The sequence below is a fragment of the Nuphar pumila genome, chromosome 6, assembly GCF_984573655.1.
Source record: "Nuphar pumila chromosome 6, dmNupPumi1.hap1.1, whole genome shotgun sequence".
NCBI classification, from domain to species: Eukaryota; Viridiplantae; Streptophyta; class Magnoliopsida; order Nymphaeales; family Nymphaeaceae; genus Nuphar; species Nuphar pumila.
This window is the reverse complement of record NC_143254.1, coordinates 57967675-57995569: the sequence shown is the minus strand read 5'-3', so window position 1 is coordinate 57995569 and position 27895 is coordinate 57967675.

Genomic DNA, 27895 nt, shown 5'->3' with positions numbered 1-27895 from the left:
TCACTCCCTTATCAAGTTCATCTCAGAATAAACTTGGAAATTTTCAAAATATCTTTCAAAAAGAGCATACATTCCTGCATTGCACAAGCATGATTCTTTGTGCATTTAGATTTTTAGGATAAATTCTTAAATTATATTTACGCAAAGCAAAAGGCATAGATTCGATCCTTGGTTTGATTACCTTTGGTAAAGGCGCCAGGAACGGTCGAACCTCGTACCGACGAGCGAATCCCGTCTCTCCATTTTCCCACAAATTTTCAAAACGGAGGCGAGTTAAATTCCTAAATGTTTTTCAAATCAAGGTCAAGTGAAAACCCGCAAAAGCGTTCCTCCTCCCTCTCTCTTTCTTTCTTTTCTCTTCTCTCTTTCTTTTCTTTCTTTTATTTTACTTCCTTCAAAAAGGAGGAAAATAGAGGTTAGAAAAGGAAAAGAGAAGGAAGAGAGAGAAATCACAAGAGAGGAAAAATTTTGCGATGACCATAGTTTCCCAACAAAAATCATAGAAATCATGCATATATGTGTTCTAAGGCTGTCAAAAAAAATTTATACTGATTCTATCATGCTTATATATGTTCTAAGGCTGTCTAAAAAATTTTATAGTGATTCAATCCAGCATTTTTGTGTTCTAAGGCTATCAAAAAAAAATATAGTGATTCAATAATGTATATATGTATTCTAATGCTGTCAAAAAAATCTAATAGTGATTCAATCTTGCATATATGTGTTCTATGGTTGTCAAAATAATTTGATAGTGATTCGATCATGAATATATGTGTTCTAAGGCTATCAAAAAAATTTCGTAGTGATTTAATCATTCATATATGTTTGTAAGGTTGTGAAAAAAACTTCATAGTGATTCAATCATGCATATATATGTTCCAAGGCTGTCAAAAAAAGTTCAACCTAATTCGATCATGCATATATGTGTTCTAAGGCTGTCAAAAAAAAATCATAGTGACTCAAACTTTCATATATGTGTTCAACGGCTATCAAATAAATTTCATAGTGGTTCAATCTTGCTCAAATATGTTATAATGCTGTCAAATTTTTTTTATAGAGATTTAATAATTCAAATATTTGTTCAAAGGCTGTAAAAAAAATTCATGGTGATTCAATCATGCACATTTTTGTTCTAAGGCTGTCAAATAAATCTCATAGTGATTCAATCATGCATATATGTGTTCTAAAACTGATAAAAAAATTCATAGTGATTCAATCATGCATTTATATCTTCTAAGGCTGTCAAAAAAAATTATAGTGATTCAATCATGTATATATGTGTTTTAAGGCTACCAAAAAATTCTCATAGTGATTCAATCATGCATATATGTGTTCTAAGGCTGTCAAAGTTTTTTCATAGAGATTCAATCATGTATATATGTGTTCTAAGGCTTTAAAAAAACAATTTATAGTGATTCAATCATGTATATATGTGTTCTATGGTGTCAAAAATTTCTAATAGTGATTCGATAAAGCATATATGTGTTCTATGACTGTCAAAAAAAATTCACAGTGATTGAATCATGCATATATGTGTTCTAATGCTGTCAAATAAAAATTTATAGTGATACAATCATGCTTATATATGTTCTAAGGCAGTCTAAAAATTTTCATAGTGATTCCATCATGCATATATGTGTTCTAAGGCTGTCAAAAAAAATTTGTACCCATTCAATCATGTATATATGTGTTCTTATGGTTGTCAAAAAAATCTCATAGTGATTCAATCTTGCATATATGTATTCTATGGCTGTCCAAAAAAATTAACAGTGATTTGATCATGCATATATGTGTTCTAAGACTGTAAAAAAAAAATTATAGTGATTCAATCAGGCATGTATGTGTTCTAAGGTTGTCAAAAAAAAATCATAGTGATTCAATCATGCATATTTGTGTTTTGAGGCTGTCAAAAAAATTTCATCATGATTCAATCATGAATTTATGTGTTCTAACACAATAAAAAAAATGTATAGTGATTTAATCATGCATATATGTGTTCTAATGCTGTCAATAAAACTTCATCATGATTCAATCATGCATATATGTGTTCTAAGGCAGTCAAAAAAAAATCATCATCATTTATTCATGCATATATGTGTTCTAAGGCTGTAAAAAAATTTTGTAGTGATTATATGGTGCATATATGTGTTCTAAGGTTGTCAAAAAAAATTTATAGTGATTCAATCTTGTATATATGTGTTCTAAGGCTCTAAAAAAAAATCATAGTGATTCAAACATGTATATATGTGTTGTAAAGCTGCCAAAAAAAATTCATACTGTTTGAATCAAACATATATGTGTTATATGGCTGTCAATAAATTTTCATCGTGACTCAATCATGCATATATGTGTTATAAGGCTGTCAAAAAAATTACATCATGATTTAATCATGCATATATGTTTTCTAAGGCTGTAAAATTTTTTTTATAGTGATTCAAGCATGCATATATGTGTTCTAAGGTTGTAAAAAAAAATTCATAGTGATTCAACCATGCATATATGTGTTCTGAGGCTCTAAAAAAAATTTGATAGTAATTCAATCATGCATATATGTGTTCTAATGATGTCAAAGAAATTTTGTAGTGATTCAATCATGTATATATGTGTTCCAAGGCAGTCAAAAAATTTCATAGTGATTCAATCATGCATATATGTGTTCTAGAGCTGTCAAAAAAATTTATAGTGATTCAATCTGGCATATATGTGTTCCAAGGCTGTCAATTTTTTTTAAAGAGATTCAATCATTTGTATGTGTTCTAAGACTGTCAAAAAAAATTCATAGAGATTCAATCATGCATATATGTGTTCTAAGTCTGTCAAAAAACTCTCATAGTGATTCAATTCTGCATATATGTGTTCTAAGGCTGTCAAAAAAATTGATAGTGATTTAATCATGCATATATGTGTTCTAACGTTGTAAAAAAAATTATAGTTCTTCAATTATGTGTATATGTGTTCCAAGGCCTTCAAAAAATTCTCATAGTGATCCAATCATGCATTTATGTGTTCTGTGGCTCTAAAAAAAATCATAGTGATTGAATCATGTATATATGTGTTCTAAGGCTTCCCAAAAAAATTCATAAAAATAATGCATATATGTGTTCTAAGGCTGTCAAAAAAAAATTATAGTGATGCAATCACGTTTATATATGTTCTAAGGCTGTCCAAAAAGTTTCATAGTGATTCAATCCAGCATATATGTGTTCTAAGGCTAACAAAAAAATTTTATAGTGATTCAATAATGTATATATGTATTCTAATGTTGTCAAAAAAATCTAATAGTGATTCAATCTTGCATATATGTGTTCTATGGCTATCAAAATAATTTCATAGTGATTTAGTCATTCATATATGTTTCTAAGGTTGTGAAAAAACTTGATAGTGATTCAATCATGCATATATGCGTTCTAACGTTGTCAAAAAAAAATCATAGTGATTTAATCATGCGTAAGTATGTTCTAAGGCTATCTAAAAAATTTCATAGTGATTCAATCATGCATATATGTGTTCCAAGAATGTCAAAAAATTCTCATAGTGATTCAATCATGCATATATGTGTTCTAAGGCTGTCAAAAAAAATTCATAGTGAGTCAATCATGCATATATATATATTCTAAGGCTGTAAAAATTTTTTATAGTGATTCAATCTTGCGTATATGTGTTCTAAGGCTGTGAAAAAAATTTCATAGTGATTCAATCATGCATATATGTGTTCTAACGCTGCCAAAAAAAATTTATATTGATTCAATCAAGCATATATGTGTTCTAAGGCTGTCAAAAAAAATTCATCATGATTTAATCATGCATACATGTGTTCTAAGGGTGTAAAAAAACATTCTTAGTGATTTGATCATGCATATATGAGTTCCAAGGTTGTCAAAAAAATTTCATAGTGATTTAATCATGATTATGTACGTTCTAAGGCTATAGAAAAAATTTCATAGTGATTCGATCAGGCATATATGTGTTCTAAGAATGTCAAAAAAATCTCATAGTGATTCAATCATGCATATATGTGTTCTAAGGCTGTCAAAAAAAATTCATAGTGATTCAACCATGCATATATATATTCTAAGGCTTTAAAAAAATTTATTGTGATTCAATCTTGCGTATATGTGTTCTAAGTCTGTGAAAAAATTTGTAGTGATTCAATCATGCATATATGTGTTCTAAGGCTGTAAAAAAGATTCCATAGTGATTCAAACAAGCATATATGTGTTCTAAGGCTCTCAAAAAATGTTGATTGTGATTCAATCATGCATATATGTGTTGTAATGCTTTCAAAGAAATTTTATAGAGATTCAATCATTCATATATGTGTTCTATGGCTGTCAAAAAAAATTCATAGAGATTCAATCAAGCATATATGTGTTCTAAGGCTGCCAAAAAAATTATAGTGATTAAATCATGTATATATGTGCTCTAAGGCTTTCCAAAAATTCTAAGAGTGATTCAATCATGCATATATGTGTACAATGGCTGTAAAAAAATTTGACAGTGATTCAATCATGCATATATGTGTTCTATGGCTGTAAAAAAAATTCATAGATATCATGCATATATGTGTTGTAAGGCTATAAAAAAAAATTCATAGTGATTCAATCCTGCTTATATATGTTCTGAGGCTCTCTAAAAGTTTTTATAGTGATTGAATCATGCATATAAGTGTTCTATGGCTGTCAAAAAATTTATGTATAGATTCAATCATGTATATATGTGTTCTAAGGCCATCAAAAAAATCTCATAGTGATTCAATCTTGCATATATGTCTTCTATTGCTGTAAAAAAAAATTGATAGTGATTTGATCATGGATATATATGTTCTAAGGCTATCAAAAAAAATTTATAGTGATTCAATCAGGCATATATGTGGTTTGAGGCTATCAAAAAAAATTCATCATGATTCAATCATGCATATATGTGTTCTAAAGCAATAAAAAAAAATTATAGCAATTCAATCATGCGTATATGTGTTCTAATGTTGTCAATAAAATCACATCATGATTTCAATCATGCATATATGTGTTCTAAGGCTGTCAAAAAAATTTCATAGTGATTTAATCATGCATATATATGTTCTAAGGCTGTCAAAAAAAATTCATAGTGATTAAATCATGCATATAAGTGATCTAAGGCTATCAAAAAAATTTCAAAGTGATTTAATCTTGCATATATGTGTTCTAATGTTGTCAAAAAAAATTTATAGTGATTCAATAATACATATATGTGGTCTAAGGCTGTCCATAAAATTTATAGTGATTCAATCTTGCATATTTGTGTTCTAAGGCTGTAAAAAAAAATTCATAGTGATTCAATCATGGATATATGTGTTCTAAGGCTGTCAAAAAATATTCATAGGAGCTCAATCTTGCATATATGTGTTCTAAGGTTATCAAAACAAGTTTAAAGTGACTCAATCATACATATATTGTTGTAATGCTATCAAAAAAAATTGTACTGATTCAGTCATGCATATATATTTTCCAAGGCTGTCAAAAATATTTCATAGTGTTTCAATTATGTATATATGTGTTCTATGGTTGTTAAAAAAATTTCATTCTAATTCAATCATGCATATATGTGTTCTAACATTGTCAAGAAAATTTCATAATGATTAAATCTTGCATACATGTGTTCTAACGCTGTCAAAACAATTTTGTAGTCAATCAATTTTGCATATATGTGTTCTAAGGTTGTCAAACAAATTCATAGTGATTTAGTAATGTACATATGGGTTATAAGTCTGTCAAAAAAATTTATAGAGATTCAATCATGTATATATGTGTTCTAAGGTTGTCAAACAAATTTTCTAGCGATTCAATGACGCATATATGAGTTCTAGGGTTGTAAAAAAAAATTTAAAGGGATTTAATCGTGCATATATGTGTTCTAATGCAGTCAATAAAAAAATTCATAATGATTCAATCTTACAGATATGTGTTCTAAGCTTATCAATTTTTTTTTATAGTGATTCAATCATGCATATATGTGTTCTAATGCAGTCAAAAAAAATTGAAGTGATTCAATCATGGACATATGTGTTCTAAGGCTGTCAAAAAAAAATCATAGTCATTCAATCATCCATATATGTGTTCTAGGGCTGTTAAAAAAGTTTCATAGTGATTCAATCTTGCATATACATGTTCTAAGGCTTTCAAAAAAAAATTATAATGATTCAATCCGTCAAATATTTGTTCGAAGCTTGTCAAAAAAAAATTATAGTGAGTCAATCATGCGTATATGTGTTGTAATGCTGTCAAAAAAAATTTATTGTGATTCAACATTGGATATATAAGTTCTAAGGCTGACAAAAAAATTCATAGTGATTCAAACATGCATATATGTGCTCTAAGGCTGCCAAAATTTTTTTATAGTGATTCAATCATGCATATATATTTTCTAATGGGGTCAAAAAAAAATTGCAGTGAATCAATCATGCATATACGAATTCTAAGGTTGTAAAAAAAAATTCAGCCATTTAATCATGCATATATGTGTTCGAAGGCTATAAAAAAAAATTATAGTGATTCAATCATACATATATGTGCTCTAAGGTTGAACAAAAAAACTTCATAGTGATGCAATCAAGCATATTTGTGTTCTAAGGTTGTCAAAAAAAACTCATTGTGATTCAATCATGCATATATGTGTTTTAAGGTTGTTAAACAAATTTCATAGTGATTCAATCATGTATATATGTGTTCTAAGGCTGTAAAACAAATTCCATAGTGATTCAAACAAGCATATATGTGTTTTGAAGCTCTCAAAAAATATTGATAGTGATTCAATAATGCATATATGTGTTGTAATGTTGTCAAAGAAATTTTGTTGTGATTTAATCATGTATATATGTGTTCCAAGACAGTCAAAAAATTTTATAGCGATTCAATCTTGCGTATATATGTTCTATGACAGTAAAAAAAAATTCATAGTGATTCAATCTTGCATATATGTGTTCCAAGGCTGTCGAATTTTTTGTAAAGAGATTCAATCATTTGTGTATGTCTTCTAAGCCTGTCAAAAAAATTTCATAGAGATTCAATAATGCATATATGTGTTCTAAGGCTGTCAAAAAAATCTTATAGTGATTCAATTATGCATATATGTGTTCTAAGGCTGTCAAAAAAAATCATAGTGTTTCAATCATGCATATATGTGTTCTAAGGTGGTAAAACAAATTTATAGTGCTTCAATCATGTGCATATATGTTCTAAGGCTGTCAAAAAAATTTCATATTGATTCAATCATGCATATATGTGTTCTATGGCTCTAAAAAAAAATCACAGTGATTTAATCATGTATTTATGTGTTCTAAGGCTTCCCAAAAAAATTCATAGAAATCATGCATATATGTGTTCTAAGGCTATAAAAAAAAATTCATATTTATTCAATCATGCGTATAAATGTTCTAAGGCTGTCTAAAAATTTTTATAGTGATTGAATCATGCATATATGTGTTCTAAGGCTGCCAAAAAATTTATGTACTGATTCAATCATGTATATATTTTTTATAAGGCTGTCAAAAAAAATCTCATAGTGATTCAATCTTGCATATATGTCTTCTATGGCAGTAAAAAAAAATTGATAGTGATTTGATCATCCATATATGTGTTAGAAGACTGTCAAAAAAATTTCATAGTGATTCAATCAGGTATATAGGTGTTTTGAGGTTGTCAAAAAAAATTCATCGTGATTCAATTATGCATATATGTGTTGTAACGCAATCAAAAATTTTATGGCAATTCAATTATGCATATATGTGTTCTAATGTTGTCAATAAAATTATATCATGATTCAATCATGCATATATGTGTTCTAAGGCTGTCAAAAAAATTTCATAGTGATTCAATCATGCATATATGTGTTCGAAGGCTGTCAAAATTTTTTTATAGTGATTCAATCATGCATATATGTGATCTAAGGCTGTCAAAAAAATTTTAAAGTGATTCAGTCTTGCATATATGTGTTCTAATGTTGTCAAAAAAAGTTTATAGTGATTTAATCATAAATATATGTGTTCTACAGCTGTCCAAAAAATTTTATACTGATTAAATCTTGCATATTTATGTTCTAAGGCTGTAAAAAAAATTCATAGTGATTCAATCATTGATATGTGTTCTAAGGCTGTCAAAAAATTTTCATAGTAACTCAATCTTTCATATATGTGTTCTAAGGTTATAAAAAAATATTTAAAGTGATTCAATCATACATATATGTGTTGTAATACTATAAAAAAAAATTTGTATGGATTCAATCATGCATATATATTTTCTAAGGCTGTCAAAAAAATCTAACAGTGATTCAATCATGTATATATCTGTTTTAAGGTTGTTAAAAAAATTTCCTTCTAATTTAATCATGCATATATGTGTTCTAACATTGTCAAGAAAATTTCATAGTGATTCAATCTTGCATATATGTGTTCTAATGCTGTCAAAACAATTTTATAGTGATTCAATTTTGCATATATGTGTTCTAAGGTTGTCAAAAAAAATCATAGTGATTTAGTAATGTATATATGTGTTCTAAGCCTGTCAAAAAAAAATTATAGAGATTGAATCATGTATATATGTGTTCTAAGGCTGTCAAACAAATTTTATAGTGATTCAATGACTCATATATGAGTTCTAGGGATGAAAAAAAAATTATGGAGACTCAATCGAGCATATATGTGTTCTAATGCAGTCAAGAAAATTTCATAGTGATTCAATCATGCATATATATATTCTAAGAATATAAAAAAAATTCATAGTGATTCAATCTTGCATATATGTGTTCTCAGGCTATCAAAATTTTTTTATAGTGATTAAATTGTGCATATACGTGTTCTAGGGATGTCAAAAACATTTCATAATGATTCAATCCTGCAGATATGTGTTCTAAGCTTATCAAATGTCTTTTAGAGTGATTCAATCGTGCATATACGTGTTCTACGGTTGTCAAAAAAAATTTATAATGATTCAATCCAGCAAATATGTCTACTAAGCTTGTCAAAAAAAATTATATTGAATCAATCTTGCGTATGTGTTGTAATGCTGTCAAAAAATTTTTATTGTGATTCAATCTTGGATATATATGTTCTAAGGCTGACAAAAAAATTTCATAGTGATTCAAACATGCATATATGTGCTCTAAGGCTGTCAGAAAAAAATTATTGTGATTCAATCATGCACATATAAGTTCTAATGCGGTAAAAAAAAATTGCAGTGATTCAATCATGCATATATGATTTCTAAGGTTGTCAAAAAAAATTTAGTCATTTAATCATGCATATATGTGTTCTAAGGCTATCAAAAAAAAATTATAGTGATTCAATCATACATATATGTGTTCTAAGGTTGTCTAACAAATTTCATAGGGATACAATCATGCATATTTGTGTTCTAAGGCTGTCAAAAAATTTCATAGTGATTCAATCATGCATATATTTGTTTTAAGGTTGTTAAAAAAAATTCATAGTGATTCATTAATGCATATATGTGTTCAAAGGCTGTCAAAAAAATTCAAAGTGATTCAATCTTGCGTATATGTGTTCTAATGTTATAAAAAAAAATTTATAGTGATTCAATCATGCATATATGTGTTCTAACGCTGTCAAAGAAAATTCATAGTCATTCAATCTTGCATATATGTGTTCTAAGGTTGTCAACAAAAATTTAAATTAATTAAATCATATGTATATATATGTGTTCTAATGCTGTCAAAAATTTAATAGTGATTCAATCATGTATATCTATGTTCTAGGGTTGTTAAAATTTTTCATTCTGATTCAATCATGCATCTATGTGTTCTAACATTGTCAAGAAAATTTTATAGCGATTGAATCTTGCATATATATGTTCTAAGGCTGTCAAAAAAATTTCATAGTGATTCAATTTTGCATATATGTGTTCTAAGGTTGTCAAAAAAATTTCATAGTGACTTAGAAATGTATATATGTGTTCTAATCCTTTCAAAAAAAATTCATAGAGATTCAATCTTGCATATATGTGTTCTAAGGCTGTAAAAAAAAATTTATAGCGATTCAATGACGCATATATGTGTTCTAGGTTTGTCAAAAAAAATTTATAGTGATTCAATCATGCATATATGTGTTCAAATGCTGTAAAAAAAATTCATAGTGATTCAGTCATGCATACATGTGTTCTAAGGCTGTCCTAAAAATTTCATAGTGATTGAATCATGCATATTTACGTTCTAATGCTGTAAAAAAAAATTTATAGTAATTCAATCATGCATATATGAGTTCTAAGGTTGTCAAAAAAGTTTCATTATCATCTAATCATGCATATATGTGTTTTAAGGCTATCAAAAAAAAATTATTGTGATTTAATCGTGCATATGTATGTTCTAAGGCTGTCAAAAAAATTTCAATCGGATTCAGTAATGCATATATATGTTTTCAGGTTGTCAAAAAAAAATTATAGTGATTCTATCATACATATATGTCTTCTAATGCTGTCAAAAAAAAATTGTAGTGATTCAACCATGCATATATGTGTTCTAAGGTTGTTAAAAAAAATTCATTCTGATTCAATCATGCATATATGTGTTCTAACATTGTCAAAAAAAATTCATAGTGATTCAATCATGCATATATGTGTTTGAAGGCTATAAAAATAATTTCATAGTGATTCAATCTTGCATGTATGTGTTCTAAGGTTGTCAAAAAATTTGCATAGTGATTCATTAATGTATATATGTGTTCTAAGCCAGTCAACAAAAAGTCATAGTGATTCAATCATGCATATATGTGTTCTAAGGCTGTCAAAAAAAATTTTAACCGATTCAATGACGCATATATGTGTTCCAAAGTAGACAAAAAAAAATTATAGTGATTCAATCATGTAAATATCTGTTCTAATGTTGTCAAAAAAAAAATCATAGTTAGTCAATCATGCATATATGTGTTTTAAGGATGCCAAAAAATATTCATAATGATTCAATCTTGTATATACGTGTTCTAAGGCTGTAAAAAAAAATCATAGTGATTCAATCCGGCAGATATGTATTCTAAGCTTGTCAAAAAAAAATTATAGTGATTCAATCATTCATATATGTGTTCTAATGCTGTAGAAAAAAATTTATAGTGATTCATTCACGGATATATGTGTTTTAAGGATGTCAAAAAAAATTCAGAGTGATTCAAACATGCATATATGTGTTCTAAGGATATAAAAAAGACTTCATAGTGACTGAATCATGCATATATATGTTCTAATGTGTTAAAAGAAACAATTTAGTGATTCAGTCATGCATATATGTGTGACGCCCCAAACCCCGACCTTGTAAAAACCTTTGGTTTTTGAGGAATTTTTTTTTTTTGAAGGATATACAGAGTGAAAAACAACTAGCGGAAGTAAAGGAGGGAAACAGGGGTAAAGCAAGGGCCGCAAGTCTGAGCGAGCCACAGTGAGAAAACCAAACCACAGTAGACAAGTAAAGTATTCTTCATTTCCACAATAGTTATAATGATACAAAACGAGACTCGGTACAAAAAGGGACACTCTCACAAAAAGGAGGGTTACAACCCCTCAACCCCAAAACCAGAAGAAGCTAGAATCTGCTGCAAAGTGTGGGTCTCAAGGCTCCTGCTGTGCGCCGTCGCATCGCGCTGCGTCTACTCGTCACTTGTATCCCCATAAAACAGGGTCAGTACTCTTGCGAGTTGGTGAGACAAACCATCCATACATCATCATTTTTAAGGAAAAACAGAAGGTAAGCAACAAGCTACAAGTGTGCTAAGTACCAGACTATAACTAGCATGATGGAACAGTTAGAAGCACTTGAATAAAAGTACCAGTGCGTGTCAGGTAGGAGCACGTGCCACAAGACTGTAAAACTACAAGTAACAGTGCAACTACTAAAGTAACAGAACAAAAACTGAACGACAGAAGTAGCAGCTAAAGCAACAGAGTAGGAACCAACCAACAGAGGGTAGCAACTGAACAAAAGTGTGTACTGCTCTAAAGTAACAACTACAGTAAGTCAGTCTGATTGGTCAGTCCTTATGTTCATCTTTTTACCTCCTTCGGGTACGCGAAGGAAAACCCTCGAGTTCTGTGAGACATGCACCCAGCGTCTGTTATTCAATTTCTAATGTGGTAACCGGGGATGCTACAGAACGAGAAAACCACCTGTGGGCGACACGCAGCCAGGAGAAACCTTTCACAGTGGTAAAGGATTGCAATCCGTACTACTGCAGTAGTAGAGGTCCCTGCAGAGGGTACCTTGACTTCCCTAACTCCGAGTGACTGGAGGTCAGAGGGCTCATCGGCTCCTCCAAAGAACAAGTCGTAGTAACGACACGTCACTTGGGGCTGTACCATTCACCCTCTCCCTGGGTGACCAAATTGTGAATGGGGCGCGACCGGTTTATCTTATTTAGGCTCAAACTTCCAGTCGTACCTCCTCTCGAGGTAGTCGCGCCTCGTGATCCCCGCGGGGTACGCAAATGAGGACTTGGCCTGGCCATTCACGTGCCCAGCCTCACACGGCCACCACGAGCACATCGCGTGTGAAGACGATAATATAATATTTTACTTATGCCTAGGGTGACACGAACATGTGAGCACATCCTCACTAACCCGGGCCATTGCCCGTAGACTCCAACCGAGTCTCAAGACCTCAATAGGTCAAAGTGCCACACCCTACGATAATTCTCGTACCTTTCAAAGTGCGTGCCATGTCGAGTGTAAAGCACGCCTTTGGTGCAGTGTATATCCATTGATATACGAAAAAGGGGGGGGGTCCAAACATGAAAATGCTCGAAAGGTGAGCTAGTGATGTACGTGTCCGGACGTGCCAACTTGCTCTCACGAAACAGGACAACTCGCATAAGCGCAAATTCGTCCAAAAACGCGTACAATAATCATAACACCCGGAGGGGAGCGGCTAACCCAACCACCCGGCTGGGTGGTTCAAGCCCGAGGCTCAGGCCTGGACCCTGTTGGTCCAAGCCCAGCCGACCACCAGGGGTAGGGGCACCAGTTGAGGTGTCCCTCAAGCACCCCTGGTCTGACCCACGGGTGGGTCCAGACCAGAACACCCAGTGGGTGCATGCCAGCCCACAAGGGCGCAAAAAGGGGAGATGGTGGGGCGCCCACCCGAATTAGGTGGCGCCACACCAAGGCGATGGTCTGGACCACAGGGGGGTCCAGACCTAGCTCCATTACCCCAACAACAGAGGTTGCTGGGGGGGGGGGCTACGCCTGGTCTGACCCAGCCGTGGGTCCAGACCAGGCCCACAAAGGGGCCAGCGCACCACTAAGTGGTGCGCCCAGCACCAAGCCCCGGGTGCTCTAAGCACCCGGCTGCTTAGCAGCCAACAGGCCAAGGGGGAGGGGGGGGAGGTTGCCTGCTACAAACTCCAAGTCTGTAGCATCTGGCTCAGCCCAACCATGGGCTAAGCCAGGCCGCACCCACCTGGCGCACCCACTCAGTTGCTGCGCCAAGGAGGTGGCTCGGGTGCCATGTGCACCAGGCCACCAGCTTGCCAAAGGGCCTTGGCCCGGGAAAACCACAAAGAAAGGGGCCCATACAGGCCCCTGGTTCGAGCCAAGTGGTGGCTCGAGCCAGGGCTGTAGCCCTTGACCCTGCCGATCAAATCCCAAACCCAGACCCCCGGGTGCTAAGGCACCCGGGTGGTGCGCTTGGGCTAACCAAGGAAAGAAAAGGGGGGGGGGGGGGTTCAGCCCTGGTGGCTCACCCGTGGTGGGCTCACCCCAGGTAGGTCTGGGTCCAGTGTGGCCCAGACCACCCAAGCCAACAGTGGGCTGCAGCACCAGCTGCAGCCAACCCGTCCACAAAAGGGAGAGCCGGACTGACCAACTCGGGTCAGTCCGGGACCCGCCACAAGGCCTGCAACGGCCCAGCCCACCACTTGTGGGCTCAGCCAGGCCACCAAACGGCCTGGGCTGGGCGTGCATAGGCCCCAGCCATGGACCCTGCCCAGCACCAGCCCCCAAGGGGGGGGGGGGGGGGGGGCGTTCTAACATCACCACGAAAACAAGCACACACACACTTGCAAACTTTTTTTTTTTTTTGAAACAAAAAGCTTAAAAAAATGACAAAGAGGGAGGGACTCACCTTGCTAGGTTGGCCCAGCTGTGCAGCAGCACCAAGGGGAAAGGAGGGAGTGTAAAAGAGGAAGAAGGAGAAGAGTGGAAGGAGAGAGAGGGTGTCGACCCTCTCTCTCTTCCCTTCCCTTGCTTAAAAAGGGGGGGGGGGGAAGATGAGTGGTGGGGAGTGAAGGAGGGGAGATGGGTGGTCTCCCCCTCCCACGCCCCACCGTAGTCACCTATGCCCCATGGGGGGGGGGGGGTGTAAGGTACTTGGTACCTTGACCCCTCATGGTCAAGGTCAACCCAAAAAAATCGCCCCTCCCATCCCTTTTTTTTTTTTTTTTGAAAAGGGGTAAGGGCTACCCCCTAAGGGGCGCCCAGCCTATTCCCCAAAACGTGGGCTGAGCCCACCCACTTGTGAAAATACCTTTTTAAGGCCTCCATTTGAAAATTTTCCAACTTTTCAAAATCTCCATTTTGAAAAGTGGTTTTTTGTAAATACTCATTTTCATAAGTCTTAAAAAAAAAGGAGACATGGGCTGAGGTGGAGCCCATGCCAAACTCTTCTAAATTCACAAACCTACCCCTTGAAAAAAGTTTTCAAAAACCCTCTACTAGGTTTTGAGGATTTTGCAATTTACCTCATTTTTCCTTTTGTAAAATCTCAATATAGTAAGTATTAAAAGAACTAATCTAAACTAATTTAAAAATAAAGATTTTAAATTACACTTTATAAATTAAGGTTTAAGCTTTCATAAAGTATATTTAACTTCTCAATTACGGCGAAGTTGGGCCTCGGTATGACTCATAATTACCGATATACCCCTATCTCGCCAAAATCCAGGAAATAACGAGATATTGCTCTCGTTTAAACCCCAAATCCGGGGTGAACTCATGCGAACACAATATACATCTAATCTACAAATATTGAGGTTGGATCCATCGCGGTTTGCCCCGAATCGCCTCGTAGAGCAAATCTACGCGAGTCAGAATCTCAGAAAGCGATAATTGCTAAATTTACGAGTATTGCTCGCTCTGGAACAAGGAATTTCTAATAATGAAGTATATCTCATTTAAAATTCTTCAGAAAAATAGTGGGGCTTACATTCTTCCCTCCTAAAAAGGGATTTCATCCGCGAAATCATGAATACTAGGCCACAAAAAGGTCAGGGTATTTCTCCCTCATACTGGCCTCTGGCTCCCATGTGCATTCCTCAATGCCATGGTGTTGCCACCGTACCTTAACCAACGTAATGGTCTTGGTACGCAGAACTTGGTCGCGACGATCGACGATCTCAACAGGTCTCTCGGCCACCGTTAAGTCCTCATGAACTTCGACATCTTCGTACCGGATGACGTGCGATGGGTCCGGAATGTACTTCCTTAGCATCGACACGTGAAAAATATTATAAATTTGAGCATACTGCTGTGGTAGCTCAACCCGATAGGCTGCTCCACCGATCCTCTCGAGGATCCTGAACGGCCCAACGTATCTAGGACTCAACTTTCCTTTCTTTCCGAAATGAAAGACGCTCTTCGTCGGGGATACTTTCACAAAAACCATGTCATCGACATCAAACTGAAGCTCTCGCCGCCTCTTATCGGCGTAACTCTTCTGTCTGTCCTAAGCTGCCTTCAGACGCTCTCGAATCTTCTGCATTTGCTGAGTGTAGTGCTGAAGAACAATCGGTGACTCACTGGATCGATCGCTGATATCGTCCCAATATGACGGTGATCGGCAGGGTCTCCCGTACAAAGCCTCGTACGGAGCCATACCGATACTAGCGTGATAACTATTGTTGTAGGCAAACTCGACCAAACATAAGTGTGAATCCCAAACACCTTTCCAGTCGAGCATACAAGCCTGCAACATATCTTCTAACGTCTGAATCGTTCTCTCTGACTGACCATCAGTCTGAGGGTGAAAGGTTGTACTAAACTTCAACTTAGTTCCCAAAGCTGACTGCAATTGTCCCCACAATCGCGACGTGAATATGGGATCACGATCCGAAATGATAGACGTAGGTACACCATGTAACCGTACAATCTCTCGGATATACAAGTCTGCTAAGCTCTCAAGCGGCTGACTAATCCGGATAGGTAAGAAGTGAGCAGACTTGGTGAGTCTGTCCACAATCACCCATATCGCATCGTGCTTTCGCCTGGTTCACGGTAAACCTACCACGAAATCCATCGTGATATCCTCCCATTTCCACTGAGGGATCTCAATCCTCTGCATGGTGCCACCGGGACGGTGGTGCTTGATCTTGATTTGCTGACAAGTCAAACACCTCGAAACATACGCTGCGACTTCATGCTTCATCCCGTTCCACCAATACTTTCGCTGAAGGTCCTTAAACATCTTAGTACCACCAGGATGGACGGTGTACTTCGACAGATGTGCCTCATCAAGAATCTCCTTCCTCAACTCAGGGTCATTCGGTACCCAAAGTCGATCCTTCATGCAGATACAACCGCTATCGTCAACACGAAAGACTGAGCCCTCTTCACGAGCTCGGTCGACAAACTTCTGATATTGAGCATTCTACTTCTGTGCCTCGATGACCTTAGGCAAGAATTCTGATCGAATGGCCAACCCAGACAATCTGATCGTTCCGCCTCCGATCGCAAATGGCTTCTAAGCCACGAAATCTTCGATCAATTTCTGGCTCCACACAAGACTGGCCAGAACACTGCTCGATTTGCGACTAAGCGCATCTGCAATGACGTTCGCCTTACCAGGGTGGTAAGACAACGTAAACTCATAATCTTTGATAAACTTGAGCCAACGACGTTGTCTCATATTCAACTCCTTCTGGGAAAATAAATACTTGAGACTCTTGTGGTCAGAAAAGACCTCGAACGTGTCTCCGTACAAATAGTGTCGCCAGGACTTCAAGGCGAACACCACAGCTGCTAACTCCAAGTCATGAGTCGGGTAATTCCTCTCGTGAATCTTCAGCTGCCGCGAAGCATACGCAATAACACGACCGTGCTGCATGAGCACGCATCCCAATCCTGTACCTGAGGTGTCTGTGTACACCACAAAGCCGCCTCGACCAGAAGGTAAAGCTAATACCGGAGAGGTAGTCAGCTTCGTCTTCAAGATCTCGAAACTCTCTTCGCAAGAGTCAGTCCATTCGAATTTGACTCCCTTACGCAAAAGCTTCGTCAAAGGAAGCGTAATCCTGGAGAAGTCCTGTATGAAACGCCAGTAGTAACCAGCTAACCCGAGAAAACTGCGAATATCCGTAACAGACTGAGGTTGCTTCCAGTCTAACACTGCTTCGACCTTTGCTGGATCCACTAACACACCATCACTGGATATCACATGACCCAAAAACATGACGCGTCGAAGCCAAAACTCGCACTTAGAGAACTTGGCGAACAATTTGTGCTCCCGAAGTACTCCTAATACGATATGCAGATGTTCTCGGTGCTGCTCAGGGGTCTCTGAGTAGATCAAGATATCATCGATAAATACGATCACAAATGTATCCACGAACGGACGGAAGATACGATTCATCAAATCCATGAATGCTGCTGGTGCATTTGTGAGCCCAAAAGGCATCACAACGAACTCGTACAACCCGTACCTAGTTCGAAAAGCCGTCTTCAAGACATCTTCTTCTCTGATCCGGAGTTGATGATAACCCGATCTGAGGTCGATCTTTGAGAATATCTTCGCTCTCTGCAACTGATCAAAGAGATCTTCTATTCTCGGCAACAGATACTTATTCTTAATCGTCGCTTGGTTAAGCATTCTATAGTCAATGCACAACCTCAGGGATCCGTCTTTCTTCTTTACGAACAAAACAGGTGCACCCCACGGCGATGCACTGTTCCTGATAAACCCTTGCTCCATCAACTCTTCCAACTGACGCTTCAGTTCCTCGAGTTCTGCCAGAGCCATACGATATGGTGCCTTTGAGATCGGAGTCGTTCCAAGTAACAACTCAATACAAAACTCGATCTCACGCTTCGGAGGTAATCCAGGCAGTTCCTCAGGAAACACATCAGGAAATTCCCGAACTACCTCAAGATCCTCTATAGGGGTTAACACCGATTCAACCGGGGCGATACTGACCAAGAAAGCAGTACCCCCATTCCGCAGATATTTCTGAACCTTAAAAGACGAAATCATACGACTGTCTCGAACAGGTCGAGCAAGGCTGATCTCCAAAATTGGACGGTCAGGAGGGTACAAAACCACCTTGCCTTCTCTGCATAGAACTTGAGCATGATACTCAAATAACCAATCCATGCCTAGAATGACATCAAACTCCATCATATCTAGCAGGATCAAGTCAGCTGGCAAGTCCTGACTTGCCACTGACACATCTACGCTCGGAATGTACGAAGTACATAAAGACTGATCACCAGTCGGCGTACGAACTTCCAAAGGGTAATTCAACAATACAGCAGACATAGGCAAAGAACTAGCAAATCTCGAAGCTATGAAAGAATGCGAAGCACCACAGTCAAACAAGGTAAAAGCTGCATGACCAGCGACTGGAATAGTACCTTGGACCAACTCTCCCTTGGTCACTTGCTCGATAGTGGCTGCGTAGGCACGCCCTGCCACCGTCTTTTGGTTACCCGCCTTCTGCTGGGAAGATTGTTGCGGCGGGTACATCTGCTGCTGCTGCGGCTGCTGCTGCTGCTGAGGAAGTCGCTGAGGCGCTGGCTGTGATGTTCCTGGCGTGTTCCTCCTCAGATCGTCGGACTGCTTCTTCCGACAATCCTTGATGTAGTGGCCCATCTTGCCACAGTAGATGCATCCTCCAAGGTCCCGTGGACATGGTCGGCCAGGATGATCCATCCGACATTTTGGGCAACCTGATGTTGCCACGACCTGTCTCTGCTGTTGCTGCTGCTGGGGCTGGCGATTCTGTCGCTGCCGGTTGTTGTGATTCCTCTTTGCTGGCGGAGCGGACTTCTTTCCACCCGAATTCTGCTGGAATGAACGCTTCTTAGGCCAACTTTTTTGGCCTTGTTGCTGCTGGTTACCCTTGGTCTGCGGAGTCTTCTAGGATTCTATCCACTCCTGCTCCAGAAGTGTAGCCGTCTCCAGGGCTTCCTCAAGAGTCGAGGGAGCACGCGTGAACACTCTCAGGCGCAAGGCTAACTTCAGTCCATGAGCAAACTTCATCGCTCGTTCCTTCTCGGTCATGTACACATGTGGACAGAAGCGCTTCAGGGTTCTGAACTTCATGATGTTGTCTGCCAAGGTAGAGTTCCCCTGCTGAAGGTCGAGGAACTCCTGCATCTTACGACTGCGCTCGTGGGTCGGAAAATAGGCCGCGTAGAAGACCTCCATGAACTGCTCCCACGTAACTGGTCCGCCTCTAAACTTGACATCCCAGGTGGTCGCCCACCACCTCTCGGCATCCTTCCGGAGCCGATATGAGCCAAAGTCCACTTTCCTGTCATCACTGACTTGCAGCATACGAAAGATCCGCTCGATCTCTCGTATCCAATCCTCGGCTGCCTCAGGTGTAGACTTTTCATCAAAGGAGGGAGGGTTCATAGCCATGAACTGCTTATAGGGCACGGCTGTCGCTGGAACTGGAGAGGGAGTAGGAACCGGGGTCTCTCGCTCCTGAGAGGTCCGCATGTTCTCTCCCATAGCATGGATGGCCTTAGCCTGCCAGCCCACAACCTCAGCTAGGTTGCTCACAGTGTCCATGATACGATCGCAACGCTCGCGCCAAGCCATCTTGTGCAAAAAGAAGATACGTGTGAGCGATGAGACAAGTCAAAGCATAACTTCATTACTTAAAAAGCAGATGCATACATATATTCAGTACAAGCCAAAATTACCCTCTATAACAGGGTTACCCTTACATAAACCTCCGCAACAAAAGCAAAAACAAAGCAACTCTACAAAATGAACATTGACTCAGTGTTCCAACCATACATGTTCACATATGAACAAACACAATCACCGCTGCCTACGAGTGTAGTAGTTGCGGTAGGTGTTCCGATTCCCGTATCGTCGCTGCATCGGACGAGGAGGAGAAGCAGGTGTGTACTCAGGAGGACTCACTGCCTGAGACCATGGAGGTGAAGCTGGCATGTACTCAGGAGAAACAGAGCGTGAGTAAGAAGCTGGCGTGTACTCGGGAGAACCTGGTGCAACCGGGGCAACCGGTGCATCTCCCACTGGGTCAACTGCTGACTGTGCCTGACCACCCTCAGAAGCCTTGTTCTCTTCGGTCTCAGCGTTACCCATTATGAGTTTGTCGCCCAACTTGCGCTGACACTCGATCTCAATATGCCCCGTAAAGCCACAGTAGGGGCATATGCTCAAGGCACGAGGACAAATCTGTCCTGCGTGATACTGATCACATCTCCCACAAGGAGGTGCCGGATGTGCAAGTATCCGGGCACTCCGCACAATTTGCTGAACCGCTTGATCGAGGGCCTCTGTGCCTCGAATCAAGTCGATAAGAGCTCTGAGCATTCGCTCATTTCTCGAATCAGCAGGCATCTAACAATTTATGTCACTAATCAAGCATGCATAACTAAATACAACAGAAATCATTAAGAAACAAACGAAAGTAATAATTCGGATCATACTTACAGTGCGATGGACGTTGCACGCAGAAGTCTTGGACCACACTTATAAACCGCAGATCTAATACCAATCTCTGTGATGCCCCAAACCCCGACCTTGTAAAAACCTTTGGTTTTTGAGGAAAAAAAATTTTTTTGAAGGATATACAGAGTGAAAAACAACTAGCGGAAGTAAAGGAGGGAAACAGGGGTAAAGCAAGGGCCGCAAGTCTGAGCGAGCCACAGTGAGAAAACCAAACCACAGTAGACAAGTAAAGTATTCTTCATTTCCACAATAGTTATAATGATACAAAACGAGACTGGGTACAAAAAGGGACAGTCTCACAAAAAGGAGGGGTACAACCCCTCAACCCCAAAACCAGAAGAAGCCAGAATCTGCTGCAAAGTGTGGGTCTCAAGGCTCCTGCTGTGCGTCGTCGCATCGTGCTGCGTCTACTCGTCACCTGTATCCCCATAAAACGGGGTCAGTACTCTTGCGAGTTGGTGAGACAAACCATCCATACATCATCATTTTTAAGGAAAAACAGAAGGTAAGCAACAAGCTACAAGTGTGCTAAGTATCAGACTATAACTAGCATGATGGAACAGTTAGAAGCACTTGAATAAAAGTACCAGTGCATGTCAGGTAGGAGCACGTGCCACAAGACTGTAAAACTACAAGTAAGTAACAGTGCAACTACTAAAGTAATAGAACAGAAACTGAACGACAGAAGTAGCAGCTAAAGCAACAGAGTAGGAACCAACCAACAGAGGGTAGCAATTGAACAAAAGTGTGTACTGCTCTAAAGTAACAACTACAGTAAGTCAGTCTGATTGGTCTGTCCTTATGTTCATCTTTTTACCTCCTTCGGATACGCGAAGGAAAACCCTCGAGTTCTGTGAGACATGCACCCGACGTCTGTTATTCAATTTCTAATGTGGTAACCGGGGATGCTACAGAACAAGAAAACCACCTGTGGGTGACACGCAGCCAGGAGAAACCTTTCACAGGGGTAAAGGATTGCAATCCGTACTACTGCAGTAGTAGAGGTCCCTGCAGAGGGTACCTTGACTTCCCTAACTCCGAGTGACTGGAGGTCAGAGGGCTCATCGGCTCCTCCAAAGAACAAGTCGTAGTAACGACACGTCACTTGGGGCTGTACCATTCACCCTCTCCCTGGGTGACCAAATTGTGAATGGGGCGCGACCGGTTTATCTTATTTAGGCTCAAACTTCCAGTCGTACCTCCTCTCGAGGTAGTCGCGCCTCGTGGTCCCTGCGGGGTACGCAAACGAGGACTTGGCCTGCCCATTCACGTGCCCAGCCTCACATGTCCACCACGAGCACATCGCTTGTGAAGACGATAATATAATATTTTACTTATGCCTAGGGCGACACGAACATGTGAGCACATCCTCACTAACCCGGGTCATTGCCCGTAGACTCCAACCGAGTCTCAAGACCTCAATATGTCAAAGTGCCACACCCTACAATAATTCCCGTACCTTTCAAAGTGCGTGCCATGTCGAGTTTAAAGCACGCCTCTGGTGCAGTGTATATCCATTGATATACGAAAAAGGGGGGGGGGAGTCCAAACATGAAAATGCTCGAAAGGTGAGCTAGTGATGTACGTGTCCGGATAGCCAACTTGCTCTCACGAAACAGGACAACTCGCATAAGTGCAAATTCGTCCAAAAACGCGTACAATAATCATAACACGATAGAATCTAGTGTAACGGAGCCATCCCCAGGGATCCTTGCGAGACCCACACTCACAAGTGTCAGGGGGGGGGGGGGGGTAGAATAGGATTCAATATAATCCCATGCTAATGGGAATAACATTGGCATATCCAAATGTGCGGTCCGCACGTCTGGGCACGAATGTGACCGAAACCCTAAAGGTCCATAGAACCGGTCATCCCTATGCGTGTATGCATCGCAACACCGCTTGAATCCCGTCCACACTGCCTCCCTTACGGGGTTGCGGGGTACGAGCAACGGAAGCCTCCAACCGCAACATAGGTTGTTTGCCAGAGACACAAACCGCCTATAAGGCTTGACTATCCCTAACGGAAATAAAAAGGCGACCATTGTCACTGACGAGTTCCCGTGGAACTCCATGGGGTCGCGCCGACCTTGGTGCTACCCATAAGGGGGTTCAGACCCCGGGTTAGAGCACTCCAAGGGGCTGCCCAACAAGGGGACAAGGTTACCGGGTGCCTTAGCACCCGGTGCCGCTGTGGCGCCATCGGGGAACCAAAAACCCGAAAGGGGGCTGGACAAGCGGCCAGGCTACGGGGGTCCTACCACTCTTGGTCCCCGCCTAGCCACTGGCCAAGTGGGGCTGACAGCCTTACTGGCCTCAGCCCGCACGCGCCAACCTGGGTGTGCCCGCACCCGGCTAAGCCTAGAGCGCCCTTAAGGGTGCTAGGCCTAGCCCGGGGCCAACCAAAACAAAACAAGGCCCCAAACAGGGTCTTGCCAGCACCTGACCAGACCCAGCTGGGTCCCTAAAACCCCTGGCCTGAACCCAGTTATGGGTTCGGACCATGGTGTTGGGCCTTAGCCCACACCCAGAGGGGAGCGGCTAACCCAACCACCCGGTTGGGTGGTTCAAGCCCGAGGCTCAGGCCTGGACCCTGTTGGTTCAAGCCCAGCCGACCACCAGGGGTAGGGGCACCAGTTGAGGTGTCCCTCAAGCACCCCTGGTCTGACCCACGGGTGGGTCCAGACCAGAACACCCAGTGGGTGCATGCCAGCCCACAAGGGCGCAAAAAGGGGAGATGGTGGGGCGCCCACCCGAATTAGGTGGCGCCACACCAAGGCGATGGTCTGGACCACAGGGGGGTCCAGACCCAGCTCCATTACCCCAGCACCAGAGGTTGCTGGGGGGGGGGGGGCTACGCCTGGTCTGACCCAGATGTGGGTCCAGACCAAGCCCACAAAGGGGCCAGCGCACCACTAAGTGGTGCGCCCAACACCAAACCGCGGGTGCTCTAAGCACCCGGCTCCCGGCTGCTTAGCAGCCAACAGACCAAGGGGGAGGGGGGGAGGTTGCGTGCTACAGACTCCAAGTCTGTAGCATCTGGCTCAGCCCAACCATGGGCTGAGCCAGGTCGCACCCACCTAGCGCACCCACTCAGTGGCTGAGCCAAGGAGGTGGCCCGCGTGCCATGCGCACCAGGCCACCAGCTTCCCAAAGGGCCTTGGCCCGGGCAAACCACAAAGAAAGGGGCCCATACAGGCCCCTGGTTCGAGCCAAGTGGTGGCTCGAGCCAGGGCTGTAGCCCTTGACCCTGCCGGTCAAATCCCAAACCCAGACCCCCGGGTGCTAAGGCACCCGGGTGGTGTGCTTGGGCTAACCAAGGAAAGAAAAGGGGGGGGGGGGGGTCACCCCTGGTGGCTCACCCGTGGTGGGCTCACCCCGGGTAGGTTTGGGTCCAGTGTGGCTCAGACCACCCAAGCCAACAGTGGGCTGCAGCACCAGCTGCAGCCAACCCGTCCACAAAAGGGAGAGCCAGACTGACCAACTCGGGTCAGTCCGGGACCCGCCACAAGGCCTGCAACGGCCCAACCCACCACTTGTGGGCTCAGCCAGACCACCAAACGGCCTGGGCTGGGCGTGCATAGGCCCAACCATGGACCCTGCCCAGCACCAGCCCCCAAGGGGGGGGGGCATTCTAACATCACCACGAAAACAAGCACACACACACTTGCAAACTTTTTTTTTTTTAAAACAAAAAGCTTAAAAAAAATGACAAAGAGGGAGGGACTCACCTTGCTAGGTTGGCCCAGCTGTGCAGCAGCACCAAGGGGAAAGGCGGGAGTGTAGAAGAGGAAGAAGGAGAAGAGTGGAAGGAGAGAGAGGGTGTCGACCCTCTCTCTCTTCCCTTCCCTTGCTTAAAAAGCGGGGGGGAAAAGATGAGTGGTGGGGAGTGGAGGGGAGATGGGTGGTCTCCTCCTCCCATGCCCCACCCTAGTCACCTATGCCCTATGGGGGGGGTGTAAGGTACTTGGTACCTTCCAACCACTCCCCTTAATCAAATGGGAGTGGTTGGCCTTGACCCCTCATGGTCAAGGTCAACCCAAAAAAACCGCCCCTCCCATCCCTTTTTTTTTTGAAAAGGGGTAAGGGCTACCCCCTAAGGGGCGCCCAGCCTATTCCCCAAAACGTGGGCTGAGCCCACCCACTTGTAAAAATACCTTTTTAAGGCCTCCATTTGAAAATTTTCCAACTTTTCAAAATCTCCATTTTGAAAAGTGGTTTTTTGTAAATACTCCTTTTTATAAGTCTTAAAAAAAAAGGAGACATGAGCTGAGGTGGAGCCCATGCCAAACTCTTCTAAATTCACAAACCTACCCCTTGAAAAAAGTTTTCAAAAACCCTCTACTAGGTTTTGAGGATTTTGCAATTTACCTCATTCTTTCCTTTTGTAAAATCTCAATATAGTAAGTATTAAAAGAACTAATCTAAACTAATTTAAAAATCAAGATTTTAAATTACACTTTGTAAATTAAGGTTTAAGCTTTCATAAAGTATATTTAACTTCTCAATTATGGCGAAGTTGGGCCTCGGTATGACTCATAATTACCGATATACCCCTATCTCGCCAAAATCCAGGAAATAATGAGATATTTCTCTCGTTTAAACCCCAAATCTGGGGCGAACTCATGCGAACAAAATATACATCTAATCTACAAATATTGAGGTTGGATCCATCGCGGTTTGCGCCGAATCGCCTCGTAGAGCAAATCTACGCGAGTCAGAATCTCAGAAAGCGATAATTGCTAAATTTACGAGTATTGCTCGCTCTGGAACAAGGAATTTCTAATAATGAAGTATATCTCATTTAAAATTCTTCAGAAAAATAGTGGGGCTTACAATATGTGTTCTAAGGTTGTCCAAAAAAATTCAGTCATGTAATCATGCATATATGTGTTTTAAGGCTATCAATTTTTTTTTACATTGATTGAACCATACATATATGTGTTCTAAGGCTGTCAAAAAAATTTCATAGTGATTGAATCATGCATATTTGTGTTCGAAGGTTATAAAAAAAAATTCCATAGCGATTCAATCATGCATATATGTGTTATAAGTCTATCAAAAAATTTCATAGTGATTCAATCATGCATATATGTGTTCTAATACAGTAAAAAAAAAACATAGTGATTGAGTCATGCATATATGAGTTCTAACTTTGTCAAAAAATATTCATAGTCATTTAATCTTGCATATATGTGTTTTAAGGCTATCAAAAAAAAATCTAGTGAATCAATCATACATATATGTGTTCTAAAGGTTGTCAAAAAAATTTCATAGTGATTCAGTCATGTATATTTGTGTTCGAAGGCTGTCAAAAAAATTTCATAGTGATTCAATCATGCATATATGTAATCTAAGGCTGTAAAAAAAAATTCATAGTGCTTCAATCATGCATGTATATGTTCTAAGGTTGTCAATTTTTTTTATAAAGAATCAGTCATACATATATGTGTTCTAATGCTGTCAAAAAAAATTTGTAGTTATTCAATCATGCATATATATGTTTTAAAACTATCAAAAAAAATTTATAGTGATTCAATCTTGTATATATATGTTCCAAGTTGTCAAAAAAAAATCATTTTGATTCAATCATGCATGTATATGTTCTAACATTGTAAAAACAAATCTATTGTGATACAATCATGCATATATGTGTTCTAAGGCTGTCAAAAAAAATTCATAGTGATTCAATCATGCATATATATGTTCTATGCTTGTCAAAACACAATTTTAGTGATTCAATCTTACATATATATGTTCTAATGCTTTAAAAAAAAAATTTATAGTCATTCAATCTTGCATATATATGTTCCAATTCGGTCAAAAAAAAATCATAGTGATTCAATCATGCATGGTTGTAAAAAAAAATTCATTGTGATTCAATCATTCAAGGCTGTCAAAAAATTTTCATAGTGATTCAATCATGGATATATGCGTTCTAATGCTGTAAAAAAAAAAAATTTGACAACCTTCGATCTTGCATATATGTGTTCTAGGGCTGTCAAAAAAAAAAATTTGACAACCTTCGATCTTGCATATATGTGTTCTAGGGCTGTCAAAAAAATTTCATAGTGATTCAATCTTCCATATATATGTTCTAAGGCTGTCAAAGAAATTTCATAGTGATTCTATCTTGCATATATGTGTTGTAAGGTAGTCATAAAAAATTTATTGTTATTAAATCCTACAAATATGTTTTCTAATAATGTTAAAAAACTTTTGTAATGATTCAACCTTGCATACATATGTTCTAAGGCTATCAAATTTTTTTTATAGTGATTCAATTATGCATATATGTGTTCTAAGGCTGTCAAAAAAAATTCAGAGTGATTCAATTATGCATATATGTGTTCTAAGGCTGTCAAAGAAATCTCATAGTGATTCAATCTTGCATATATATGTTCTGAGGTTGTCATAAAAAAATTATTGTGATTAAATCATACAAATATGTGTTCTAATGCTCTTAAAAAAATTGTAGTGATTCAACCATAGATATATATGTTCTAAGGCTGTCAACAAATTTTTATTGTGATTCAATCTTACATATATGTGTTCTTAGGCTGTCAAAAAAGTTTCATAGTGATTCAATCATGTATATATGTGTTGTAAGGTTGTCAAAAAAAAATTATAGTGATTCAATCATACATTAATGTGTTCAAAAGTTGTCAAAAAAAATAGTGATTCAATCTTGCATATTCGTGTTCTAAGGCTGTCAAAAAAATTTCATATTGATTCAATCCTGCATATATGTGTTCTATGGTTGTCAAAGAAATTTTACTGTGATATAATCATGCATATAGGTATTTTAACTTTGTCAAAAAAATTTTATAGTGATTCAATCATGCATATAATGATTTCCAAGGATGTAAAAAAAAATTTATTACGATTCAATCATGCATATATGTGTCCCAAGGCTGTCAAAAAAAATTTATTGTGATTCAATGATGCATATATGTGTTTTAAGGCTGTTAGAAAATTTTTATAGTGATTCAATGTTGCATATATGTATTCTAATGTTGTCAAAAAATTGTTTTAGTGAATCAATCATACATATATGTGTTCTAATGTTGTAAACAAAAATTAGTGATTCAATCAAGTATATATATGTTCTAACGCTATAAAAAAAATCATAGTGATTCAATCATGTATATATGTATTCTATGTTGTCAAAAAAAAATCATTCTGATTCAATCATGCATATATTTGTTCTAACATTGTCAAAACAAAT